Genomic DNA, 13,371 nt, shown 5'->3' on the forward strand with positions numbered 1-13,371 from the left:
ATAGCATGAACCATTATGTATGATTAGATCAGAAGTCGTATGTTTTCTGCATATTCCAAAGCTTAATTTATTATATGTTTTTGAAGTTGTTATGTCTAGATAATTGATTTTGTAATTTACTTCTTTCTCTATTTTGAATTTTTTTCTTTCAGCTGTATCATATTAAATATAGTTAATAAATTCAGTTGACACAAATATGATGAATTAAGTGCTTATTTGTTTTGTTGAGGATTATGTATGTATGCAGTGATGGTGTTTGAAGTTACAGCTTAATCATATATGATATGTGTTCAAAAGCCCATATGCTTGTCAAATGTATGTCCATCAAATGTAAACATTGACAAAACTAAAAATAAATGAAACTGCAGCAAAATTTATAAAGTGGAAGTATGAGAAGAAATCATTCATTGTAACCTATATACTTGTATTTCTTAAGGCCTTTGGAAGCTGTAGGTATACAGGTGTACAAGAGTATGGGCTAATGAAGATGACATTGTTGTATATCTAAGAACAATAAATTCATTTTTTTGAAATCACATTGTTGTGTTATTTTTGTACAGTGGTACACAAATGAAACAAAATTTAAAATGATAACATGCTTAGAATTTATGTTAGCAATGTTTTGCATCAAAATAACATTCTGTATCAGTTCAAGCATCTTTAATTATCTCTGAGCTGCAGTAATCATTTGCCTGAATATGCTCGTAAATTTCAGTTTTTTTTCATAACTTGGAAGAAGAGGAAACTGAAATATTCTGACAAGATTGTGCACCATCACCTTTTAACAGCTGTGTTGTTGCTGCTGCTGTATATGAAAAATTGCTAGGTTATTGGAAGGGGACAGAGAGAGCCCTGTTTCATAAGTCTCAGTGTTTAACATCCCTTGACCATTTATTTTTTTTGGAAGCATGTTCACTCGCGTGCACACGCGCACACACACAGACACGAAGTGTAGTTTGTGGAGCATTTTGACATCTAAACAGGGTTGAAACATTGAAATACAGAAGTTTGTAATTGTGGAGCAGTTATTGGAATGAAGATTGGCAGGGGAAACTGAAGTACTTGGAGAAAACCTGCCCAAACTCCAATTTGTCTGCCAGATACACATGAAAGTTTACTGATAGAAATTTTAAGTGTGTCATAATTTCTATTTTCAGTTTTGTGCAGCGAATGAAATGAAATTGACCAAGTTATGTCTGTTTAAATTTTATGAACTGCCATTCTGATACAATAGAATTTGATTTAAAGAAAGAGGCCAAGAGGTAGTGAAATATGTCACTTGAGTGGGTTCGCAGTCATTTTCTCTTGGTTACGTTCTTGCCTTCATGGACAAAGGCTGGTTACCTATTCCCTACAAATGATATTGATCCAATATTTTTTTCAGTTCACATTTTTATTAAGATTAAAAATGAGAACACACAGTGAATTAAATCCGTTTATTTTCAACTGAACATAAACAGGTATTTTTCTTAAAAAAATTCTGAACATTAGCAACAGAGAAAGGGATTCTTAAATCCCAACATTTTAATAGTTACTCAGCTAGTAAATAAATTGCAAGTATTTTATGTGTCCTGAAGGTTTGCTACCACGTTCAAAAAGAACGTACTATTGGTCTCAATCCAAAATGAATGAATGCATGCATGCATAAGGAGTGGGCCATAATAATCCAGCCCTTGTACTGTGACCTTCAATGATCTGTTGTGCAGTCCTTTTTCTGACGCTGATTAAAATGTGTTTAAATGAAACATATAGTACAGGCCTTGTAGATAAACGTTTGCCTGATACATTTCCTATCCAGAATGGTCTAAAACAAGGAGATGCTTTATCGCCACTCCTTTTCAACTTTGCTTTAGAATATGCCATTAGGACGGTCCAGGGAAACCAGGTGGGACTGAAATGAAACGGGACACATCAGCTGTTGGCCTGTGCCGATGATGTGAATCTACTGGGTGATAATGTAGATCCCATAAAGAGAAACACACAAACTTTAATTGATGCAAGTAGAGGGGTTGGTCTAGAAGTAAACACAGAGAAAACTGAGTATATGTTGCTGTCTCATAGCAAAAATGCAGGGGAAAATCATGACATGACGATAGGAAACAAGATGTTTTTCATAATGTGACACAGTTCAGATTTTGGGAACAATGATAACAGATCGAAACCTGATTCAGGAGGAAATTAAGAGGAGATTGAGCTCGGGTAATGTTTGCTACCATTTAGTCCAGAACCTTTTGTCTGCTTGTCTGCTGTCCAAAAACATAACAATTGTAATATACAAAACTATAATTTTGCCTGTGGTTCTGTATGGGTGTGAAACTTGGTCTCTGACTTTAAGGGAGGAACATAGAGTGAGGGTGTTGAGAACATTTGAACCGAAGAGAGATGAAGTGACAGGAGTGTTGGAGAAAAGTGCACAGTGAGGATCTTCATAACTTGTATTCTTCTCAAAGTATAATTAGAATGATGAAGTCAAGGAGGATGAGGTGGGCAGGGCATGTAGCACGAATGGGGGAGACTAATGCGCATAGGTGATTGGTGGGAAAGACAGAAGGAAAGAGACCACTGGGAAGACCAAGGCGTAGGTGGGTGGACAGTATTGAAATGGATCTTAGAGAGGTGGGATTGGATGGTAAGGATTGGATTGATATGGATCAGGATAGGGACCAGTGGAGGGCTCTTGCGAACACAGTAATGAACCTTCGGGTTTCATAAAATGAGTAGCTGCAGAATTGGCAGATCCTCCAGAAGGGCTCAGCTCCATGAGTAAGTAAGTAACTACAGTTAACATAACATCATAACACTTGTGGGGAATTATATTTTTCCGGTCTTGGGAATGGAACTAACTGAATTAGATCACATATCCACAAAAGTGTTCTCAACAAAATAAAAACTTTTCTTCTCAGATGCTTTTCTCTATGATGTACCAATTCCCTTCAGTCTTAGGCCTTAGTGTCTGCATTGCACAGTTCAACAGCTACACGATTCCAATCATTCTTCATTACTAGTGATTTAGGGCTTAAGGCTTCCCATGAATTTCAGCATTAATTTTTCTGAACTGGTTACTACAAACACAAATCACAGCATAGTCAAATATAATGACTATATCAAGATTTCAAAGGGAGAATTATTATATGGTGATTCACTCAGGTAATACAAATAGGTCAATGATTGCTACAAGTACTATGTTTTCGGACAATATCCATCGTTTGGAGATAGGGACTAGCTCTATCTATAGGACCCAACTGAGTAGGTTGTACTCGTACCTGAGTATGGGGACAATTCAGTCTCGGAAAAATTAACAGGACGGTTTTTAGAAAATAGACAGGATGATGGATAAAGTCCTGAAACATAATACTTATATGCTGCAGGATTTAAACTGTGTGGAGTCCCTTGGGGAACAAGGCATGGAATATTAAAATATTCTCCAGCAATATACTGTGGGAATAAAGAGATAAGGGCAGTGACTACAGCTGACTGCCATTCAACGGGGGTTCCTAAGTGTCATGAGGACCTAGTACCCCTACTTTGGCTTTGTTAAAAGTTGAAGTTGAAAATCTGATGATCGCATTTCTAAGACCTTCAGCCTTAAGTTTCCGTGTCTTTATGCTGCATCTAGTTATACACTGATATGGCACAAGTCCTGCTAAATCTTGCAAAACTTAAAAATGGCCTGAACATCATTTGCGAGGGAAAAAGAATCATGTAAGTATAGTTGGTGGGGCAAGGAGTCTGCTCCCTCTTCCACATATTAACAGATGCTCCTGTATTTTTGTTTGGTAGTTCACCAGTTCTTTGTTTAGACTACCAAATAGTAACACACTGTGACAAGGCAAAACATGTCTTTCAGAACATATTTTCAGCACGTAATGTTTTCCTGTGTTGCTGAAGGTGCATGTAGCTACCTTCTGCAATTCTCTGGTCATATCTAGAGCATCTGTTAATTTCTTTTACTGCAAACTGCTAGTGTACTTCAGACAAGGTAAGTCAGCATCAGAGTTACTGCTAGAATAAATGTGTCAACCTAGGAACTTACATAGTTTTGACAAGGTGAAATTATATTTAAATCATTACTCATTTCCTCAAATGTAGTTTACAAAATCCAATCAAATACACATACTCAATTGATTCTGTTAATTCCATAAACTTCACTGTTCAAGGCAGAATAAATTAAAACATTTTAGAAGACAAATGATCAGTTACAGATTTCCAGAAGTCACTGTGCTTACCAGTAAAATTTTGAGAATTTTCTTTAACTGCATCCTTAGCACTGTAAAAGGTAATAGTTAATTTCGCTTAGTGGGTCCACTCGTCGTGGCGGCCAGTGATTGGCCTATTGCACCTGCCCCTGGTGATTATGATGATGGAGAATTTCGTGGCATGAGGATTGGCAGGGGAAACTGAAGTACTCGGAGAAAACCTGCCCCAGCTCCGCTTTGAACAACAGAAATCCTACTTGACCACACCTGGGCTGCCACGGTGGGAAGCCAGCGACTAACCGCTTGAGGTATGGCACGGCCAAAGGTAATAGTTAGTGTTAGCTTGTGTTCAGACCTTAGCTATAAGGTAAGTACCCAGAGTCTGCTAGAATGCTTCACTACCAACGAAGAGTAGATGGTATTGTGACAGGTCTCACAAGAGTTCACATACCTTGATGGTGTTAGCGAACAAAGAGGTTGATAACTAAAACAGCCAGGCACAGAGCCACAGAGAGGAAGATGAAAATACTGACACATCAGTAAGTCATTAGGAAAGTAATGATTAATTTTTGTCTTGTAACATGCTGTCCATACCAAATCCAGGAATTCATCTGAGAGCAGTTACTGAATTACTGGAAAAATATGTGTACCAACTGGTTACATGAGCATCATTATATGTTTTTGTAGGTTGGAGAAAGTAACCTTGGTGACAAGCAATTGCAGTCAGCAACAGAAACTAGCATGCCTTCATGTGCTCTTGTCTCAACCTTCTCATACTGAGTATTTTTTGATAACATCCCTCATCTACAGTCACGGTTTACATAGAAGAAAACTATTCTGAACTTGATCTCCATCTATTGCTTGCTTTGCAGACATATTTCCTACATCTCAGTATATTAGAGCTTGGTTTTCAGAAGATGGTCAGAGTACATTCTGTCCTTTATCTTCAATCATGAATAGTGTGGGAAATTGTTTTGTGACACACATGTTTTTGTTCATGTGTTGGTACAAATGTTTATTTGCAGATTGTGTTGTATGTATACAGGTAGTATGGTTATATTAATACTGTATCATAAGATTAATTAATTTTTCAAGTAATGCTATTATTGTACAAGTATTAAGTATTTGCACTAGTTCAGCATCCCGTGGTTCCAACATCGACCTGGATCGCCTTGGATTTACGGAACGTAAATAAATACCATAAGTACAAATTCAAACTGCCGTTCTGTTTCTAGTGAATTATGCACAGGTAGCAGCACATTAATCATGTAGCGACGGTAGCGACCGTAGCGACGACGGTCCCAAATAATAACGTTGGAGTTACGTGAGCTTAGGTGTCTTGTCTGCAGCAATTGGCTGTGGCTTTCAGTCAACTGTTATGGTCGTTATGGTATTGTAAAGCGAGTAAAGAGGTTTAGTGTGAATTTGTTGCTGCTTTCGGAAGGAATAACCTGTTAAATCCTGTTTCTGTGACAAGTAGTTTCACGTATGTATAAATTCATATTGCCGTTCTGTTATTTGAGAGCGGCGCAAAGGTGGCAGCACATGAAGCATGGAGCTACGGAACCCGCTAATGTTCTAATGATGATCGCGAAGAGGAATCGTGTGTTTCGCGGTTAATTAGTAAGTATTTTATTTGGTAGTGAATCAAGAGCTGACGTTTACTCTTTAAGTTACATCGCTATGTTATTTCTGTATATGAATGGAGTGCTTACGACGCCGAATTCGGTTAGAAATATATTCATTCATTCATCAGTAATCTGTCAAGACGACAGGTCCACAGTCTCTTCCAAAACAGTTCCTCCATTTAATTCGATCTAGAGCTTTCTCCTTCAAATGAGAATATCCTTTTCTGTCCCCAAGGTCATCCAGAATCTTCTTACGTCTTCTTCCTTGTCTTCTGGTCACTTCTATCCGCCCCTCTATCTTTCCTTCAATAACTTCTTTCAGAAGCAGTTACTGCGTAAGATATGACCAATACAATTAGCCTTCCGTTTTCTTATTTCGTGTAGGATATTCCTCTGCTCACTGACTCTAAATAACACTTCTTCATTTCCCACATAATCGGTCCAACTGATCTTCTCAGTCCTCCAACACCACATTTCGAAGCTTTCCAGGTGTTTCTGATCTACTGCCCTAAGTGTCCAAGTTTCAGCCCCCATACAAAGCCATGCTCCAAATGTAGCATTTCACTAGTTTATTTCTCCAATTTAAGTACAATTTGCTGGTAAAAAGATTCTTCTTCTTGCTAAATGCAGCTTTTTGCCATGGCAATCCTAGATTTAATTTCACAGGTTCATCATCATCTGTTAACAAGCTAACCAAATATTTAAAACATTTCACATTCTCCAGTTGGTTTTGGTCTATCTTTATTGTGACTGGGGTTGGTTGTCTCGAAATTTTCATATGAAGTGAAAAATTCCTGCAAACTATATTTCTGTAGGTTATGCAGCTGAAAGAAGGTCTGTAGAATCTCGAAATTCACTGTGTTCTGTGATTGTGTTATAATTTCTGTATTGTTTCTTGCAGGATAAATGGGATGAAATAAATTTTGTGTTCGTCATCCAGTAGGCAGACTGGTTTGAAACTCTTAAACTTTTCCAGATATTCAGTATGGTAAGTCTGTCTTAATGGGTTTATTATGTGTTGCATAATCCAACGAAGAAATTAAGTTTAGCTAGTGTCTGCATTAAATGTATTAAACTTTCCCCCTCAACCTAGCACCAACACCATGTTTGTAATCGTTATAGATGAATTATTTCAAGGTTTTGAGAGAATATGTAATACTCTTACAGGGCTGTGGTATGGACAGGAAGGGTTGGGATATCCTGCACCATTGATTCTGCTAGAATGCTACACTATAAATTTTTGTGCACTAGAAAGTGATTTCACTACAACTGAACAGATTCGCAGTTCCATGTAGATCAGATTCTGCAGCACAATCACTCCCACAACCTCCTTATCATTACACACCATTCCAGGTAAGCACCATATGCTTCTTTTATGAATGCAGTGGCTAATAGTGAGGACTAGTTTTCAAAGTTATTGTTCTAAGACCCCAGTTGTAATCAAACATATGTCATTGTCATAATTTATTACTACTGAAACTATATCAATATACAGGTCATGTAGAATATGTCACAAATACTGTTTTAGGATAATTAAAAAGTGTTTGAAAAGCTGAACATGCTTTCAGTAATACTATTTATGAGAGAATGAGGTGGTAAAAGCTTTACTATGAGGAATAAAGTAACAAGTGTACAAATTTTTTATAGATGCAGTGTGTTGTAAAGTAATATGTGTTATTTCCCAATGCGAAGAATTATGGTAATCCACCATGTAGGGAAGCACACTAATTTTGCATTTTTCTTTCCATTCAGGTGGGTGCTGCAGTAAATACCTGGCAACAGCAGCATTTATTGACGAAATTGACAAACTTTTTGAGAGTTTAAATGGTGGAATGCCTTTTGACCCTAAGAAAACACTGTGTTGCCCACTAAGCGATAACAGTCCCAATATAGAGCACTGGGAAAAGGCAAGTATGGGTTTAAACAGTTGGATCATCCTCAAGGATGGTAAACCCGCCTTTCTTCATCCTCCTTTGCAGAATGGGTGGCTGATTGACATTACTGTTGCCCAGCGTGTGTGGAAGACAGTGAAAGAGGCTTACCACTACCTTACTTTTGCTGTTTGAAGCGAACTGTGTTGTCATTGGCCCAAATTCTGCAACTTCTACAGTGATTGCATTCGGTCTAGATGATCACGTGGTTTGGTGATTGGCCTTTCGTGACATCTGTCATCTGGATTATGACACTATCTGCTAATGGAGGCAGGTTTTGAACTGCTTTTGTATATTGCTAAGGTACATTAGGTCTCAGCTGATTAGCCTGGATAGCTACACTGTGTTCAGGCTAGTTGTCATGTGCAGCAATGAGCAGGCTAAATTATTCTTCAGGAATATACACTCAACTCTCGATTATCCGGGGGCTTTTTGAGGCTTGTATGTTGTTTAATATTCATTCACTTTTGTTTCATGTGGTGAGTTGTAACACTATTTTCGCACTAGTGTGAACCGAGCTCTGCATTTTTTGGTCCCATTATACTAACACACTGTTCTAGGGTAGGGGTGAGAGAATGCAATGATTTGTGGAAAGTTTCAAGGACAGATACACCGCCCCAGTTAGCCTCTTTGTATCGATCTTCAAGTGCGTTAGCAAAATGTCAGGGTGTAAAAGGAAGCGTGTTGTGTTAAGTATTCAACAGAAACTCATATGAGCCAGGCTTTGAAATGTTAAGTAGTGACGAAATCGTAAGTTCAGTCAGGGTGCAGCCAGAAGAGCGGGAAGAAAGTGAGAATGAGGAAGAGGTGGACGAGGTGGACAGTGCTGCTAGTAAGAAAATATCACATGGTGCTGCTCTTAATCATTTGGAATCCTTTCTAGACTATCTCAAGAGTGAAGAGAACAGTTTATTAAGTGACAAGCTAATATTATGTAGGCTTCGTACGGATATCCGTAAAAAGGAAAATGCTGCAAAAAAGCAAAACGACAATATTAATTTTTTTAAGTGTTAAGTGTGAATATTCATAAAAAGTGTTGGATGTTGTTGAACACTGTGATTGAAGTAACTAATTCATACTTCAGTGTAATGTAAAAAAAGTATTAAATAGGCCATGAGATGACATGAAAATGAGGTTGAATAAATTTAAATACAGGAATGCCTATAGTATTATGAAGGTAGAGTATTACAGTACTACTTTTAATAAAATTTGTCTTAACCAGGTTTTCGATTAATCGTGATTTCCATCCCCACCATTATCCCGGCTAATCAAGAGTTGACTGTATATGCTTGTTTCACAGTCATTAATGTAGCCACTTCAAGTCTCCATCGGAACTTAAATTCTATGATAATTAGACTCTTCTTGGGCTAGATAAATTTTGACCTGCTTGCTGTGATTGAGGGATGGGAGTAATGGGCTATTTAAGCCTGGCAACATGGCCATATTAGGCTTTTCTCTTGCCTTACCTAGGTTTCTTGCTCGTCTGATTTGGCTATCCTAGGCAAGTCTCAAGTCAGCTGAATGCCCTGGCTGTCCAGTTCAGAGTGGGTTCAAGTCAGGCTGAATATCTCACACTAATGCAAGCTAGCCTAGGCTCTGACTACAAGACTGAGGTGGGGCATCTTTCTATGTTAAGGACCATGGAAAGCTTGGATAGGCCATACTGGTATATATATATATATATAAGGGGGGGGGGGAAGCTAAATCTATCCCATTAACGGGCTGTGTAGGCCTGTAGCACTATGAGTCCATTTTGTGGAGAAGAATCAGCAACCATCTGTGTGATGTCTCTGCACTCTTAACTTATAAAATATGGGCAGAATAGGAAAAGGAGTGTGTGTCAAATAATGTATATTGTATGGACATATCTGGTATCAGAAGAAAGTTTTATTCAATATGAAAATAATATTTATTTTGCTGAAAAATCCTACTCATGAAGCAGCTGTATATTCAAATTTCACAAAACTGCAGTAAACATAAGATTACAGTTTTTCCTGGATTTCATCCTTTTGAACAAAGCAATATCCATTTGTGTTACAACATGAAACAGTTTGAGAAGTACAAACTTATAGGATTCTTCAGCAGTTTTACAGTAACATTCCTTCTCTAACAAACATCAATACTCAAAGCCACAGATATGGTTCAATGTCTGTCAGTATCTACAAGAGTGTGAACAAATTTGTTCATACTCATGTATTCCAGAACAAAGAGGAAGATATGTCACTTTCTGATGTGATAAGAGCTTCAGAGAGTTTACAAATCTTACAAATTCTTGTGAGAGGTCTCATTCGACTACAGTAATGCAGCCAGGGAATTACAAATAGCTTACCTCAACTCAGTACAAAAGGCCAAATCTCTTTTTCCATGTTAATTTGTGTTGTGCCACTTTTCTGCCACATCTTAGTGAATCACTGATGTAAATGGAGCTGTTTATACACAGCCACACAATTCATTAATGGTTCGCTAAGGATTTTTTTCATGGTTGTTTGTGATGTACCACTTTTTTGACATGTCTTAGTACACTACTGATTTAAACAGAGCTGCTTCCACACAGCCACATGAGTGATTAGTGGTTTGTTAACATATTTGCTAAGAAACTAATGAATGGTCCCACAGGCATAAATTTCATACTATAAATATATTATCACGTGTTGGTATGTCACATGACAAATAACTTCACGTGGGTCTCGAAGTTAGCGAATCTTTATTGGACACTCACTCTTACACCCCTTACAGTTATTACCACTTGCAGTATCACTTGACTTCTGGCCCAATACTCCAATGCAACGTCTCAATTATCCTTGGCCGTGGTTGGAGCTTAACTGTCTCTGGCGGCAGCTATCCCAAGATTGTCTCGTTCTCGTCTGTGTTGTCTCTGGCTCTGCTTATATAGGGGTTATGTGGACTGGATACCAGACACCATTTCTCACGGTTCTGTTTCTACTATTTCGACAGTCCGGTGTTACATAACGAGTGTTCATCTCTGGGGAGATTCGGCATTCTCCACTCAGCAGCTCACTGTTATCGCTTTACCATGGAAGTACCTACTCCAAACATGTTACAATATTTACAAAATCTTCATTTATACTGAAGATGAATCTTTCCTATTAGTAGAGTAAACCATAATTACCTGGCATGCATGGAGAATGGGGTCTTCCAGTTACATGAATCTGCTGTTTTCACGAGAAACGTTCTTGCAGAAACCTAGTTTATAATCAAAATATAATGTTCTTTCTTTAGTTCTTGTGTGGACTCTTCCCATACAATACTGCAGATTGACAGGTGAAAGATTTTGAATTCACAAGATCACAAATTCAACTAACCTTTACTGAAATGCCATATGCATGATAGAGGGTGATGCTATTGGAAGCTGGGAAAAATATAATACTGTAATTACTTACTTACTCATGGAGCTGAGCCCTTCTTGAGGAGCCGCCAATTCTGCAACTACTCAAGAATTTCCCAGCATTTTATGGAACCTGAAGGGTCATCACTGTGTTCACAAGAGCCCTCCACTGGTCCCTATCCTGAGTCAGATCTATCCAATCCATACCATCCCATCCTGTCACATAATAATAGTGGGTGAAAATACACTCATAATTTTTTTTAATGACTATAATTTTCTTAGAAGTTTTTGCCAGCTGGATGCCTGGCAATTTACTGTACGTCATCTGATGATTATGGACCCTCAAAGGTATTGAACGTTTCACTGAGACTCATATGAGCAATACAGTATTCATATTTGTGTTTCTAGAAGTCTTACTTATGAATACTACGAGTCTGGCAATGAGAAGCATTTTGCTGCCCTTCATATGCAGTCTCCACATACTCTTGTGATAACCTCGAACATCAACGTCCCAGATCTTTAAGCATTGAAACAATTTGCAGAATAATGTTATGCGAGTATTCTATGAAGCCCAGTGTAACATCAGCACAGGGATTTATATCATAACTGAACACAGAGCAAAATCTCACTCAAGGAAGCAACTTCTGTGCACACTCACTATGTTCTGCTATGTTACAAATATCTAATTTCAGTAACTTGAATGTACTACAAATAAACATATATAATGGGGTACTAAAAACGGTAGGATAAGTAAGCACTATGAGATGCTATTCTCCAGAGGTACGTTATCACCATTATTCATCAGAGGAGGTAGGGTGAAGAGGAGGAGGAGGAGGAGGAGGAGGAGGAGGTTCAAAGAAATAGGGGAAAGAAGTGGCATGAGGAAGAGCGTGATGTGGTAGAAGTTAGAAGGAGAATGGGAAAGTAGGGGGGAATATGGGGTGGAGGAGGTAGGGTGACAAGGAGGAAGAGGGTGGAAAAGGAAGCAGGAATGGGAGGACGTGTTTGGTGGTAGAAGGAAGAGAGAGGAGGGTTTGCTCACTCTACAATCAGCACAACATGTCTGAACCATTACCTTGGTTACTTACAGCCATGTTACAAAGTCTCTTGGTTCTTCCATTTTGATGAACATTACTATGATTTCACCCTGAAACAAAGAAAAAATATGCAGACATATATAACTTACATCTTATTAAATACTCAATTGGCCTTTAAATAATGAACATGTTGTAATGAGAAAGAGAGATATGTATTTGTATGGTTTGCAGTTTTCGTGGCAATGAAGATTCATTCTGTGATATCTGTGTTACAACACCACATTGTAATCTGGAAGGTTGGTCCCAGTGTTTCAGCGAAACATGCTACTTCCATCCTCAGGATTCAATATTCAAGATGAACTGTCTTCCTCAAAATCATTGGTAACCACCGTCACATTTGCTCACATCACCATGTGAGCAAATGTATTTGATAACTGGTGAAAATATCAGTCTGGGACATGGTATTTCAACGATTTTTAAAATAAACAAAACACCATAATGATTAAATATGTTAGGGAAAAATATGAAGTTGATGTAGTGAATATTGTGTGTGAAGGCAAACTTTACCCTTTGTCCGGTATGAAGTTCTTCTCCCATGATGATTTGCTGTGATCCAAAACCAGACCTCTCTTGGTCATGTCCACGATTAACTCCTCATAATTGTTCTTGTTTATGCTGTAAATACGTAAAATAAATATTAAATATTTATCACATGAAAATCAAAAGAAAATTCATTACCTAACTTCCTCACTAGAATTTTAAGTCTACTACAAACTGATTTAACTTCTCAAAATCAAAATCCACTCCCCATATACCTTCATGGCACAGTGCTTAATTAGTTAAGCACAGGGATAACTTTACTTTTACTTTTTTTATTGTTCATCATTATCATGCTTAACATGACTTACAGATACAAATACGTTTTCGCTTTTGTGAAATCTGGTATTAAGTTGTGTAACCTATGAAGGATTATCACTAGGAACACTATAGTGGAGACCTTAACAGATCACACAAGGCACTTCTTCTGTAAGGTTATGTGTTCTGCACCATAAAAAGATATTTTACAGAGAANATTATATCATAGCCGTATACTTCAGACTTGAGGTCATATTCTTTTATGTGATAATTATAAGTAAAATATCCCTGTTGCATGTATTTATTTATGCAGCTAGAGATATACAAATGTGTTTTGGCTGAGGAGGTAGTTTTCAGTATCAAGCTATCAAGGAAGTT

The 13,371-nt window shown here is 37.8% G+C and overlaps 2 long non-coding RNA genes across 3 annotated transcripts; one reads left to right on the plus strand and one right to left on the minus strand.

The window, feature by feature from the left end:
• The first annotated feature begins 4,830 nt into the window (after window positions 1-4,830).
• On the plus strand, window positions 4,831-8,226 carry LOC111871345. Its single transcript, XR_002844003.2, has 4 exons — window positions 4,831-5,819; window positions 6,726-6,812; window positions 6,992-7,177; window positions 7,577-8,226. It is a non-coding gene; the product is annotated as an uncharacterized LOC111871345 (long non-coding RNA).
• Window positions 8,227-11,266: 3,040 nt separating this feature from the next.
• LOC117282851 lies at window positions 11,267-13,174 on the minus strand. Of its 2 annotated transcripts, none has more exons than XR_004513759.1 (3): window positions 13,047-13,174; window positions 12,706-12,813; window positions 11,267-12,248 (listed from the first exon to the last, which is right to left on the minus strand). It is a non-coding gene; the product is annotated as an uncharacterized LOC117282851 (long non-coding RNA). The 2 variants fall into 2 exon arrangements; XR_004513758.1 differs by having other exon boundaries at window positions 12,954-13,174.
• Between the last annotated feature and the right edge of the window lie 197 nt (window positions 13,175-13,371).

This window comes from Cryptotermes secundus, unplaced genomic scaffold (assembly GCF_002891405.2).
Source record: "Cryptotermes secundus unplaced genomic scaffold, Csec_1.0 scaffold6313, whole genome shotgun sequence".
Lineage (NCBI taxonomy): Eukaryota > Metazoa > Arthropoda > Insecta > Blattodea > Kalotermitidae > Cryptotermes > Cryptotermes secundus.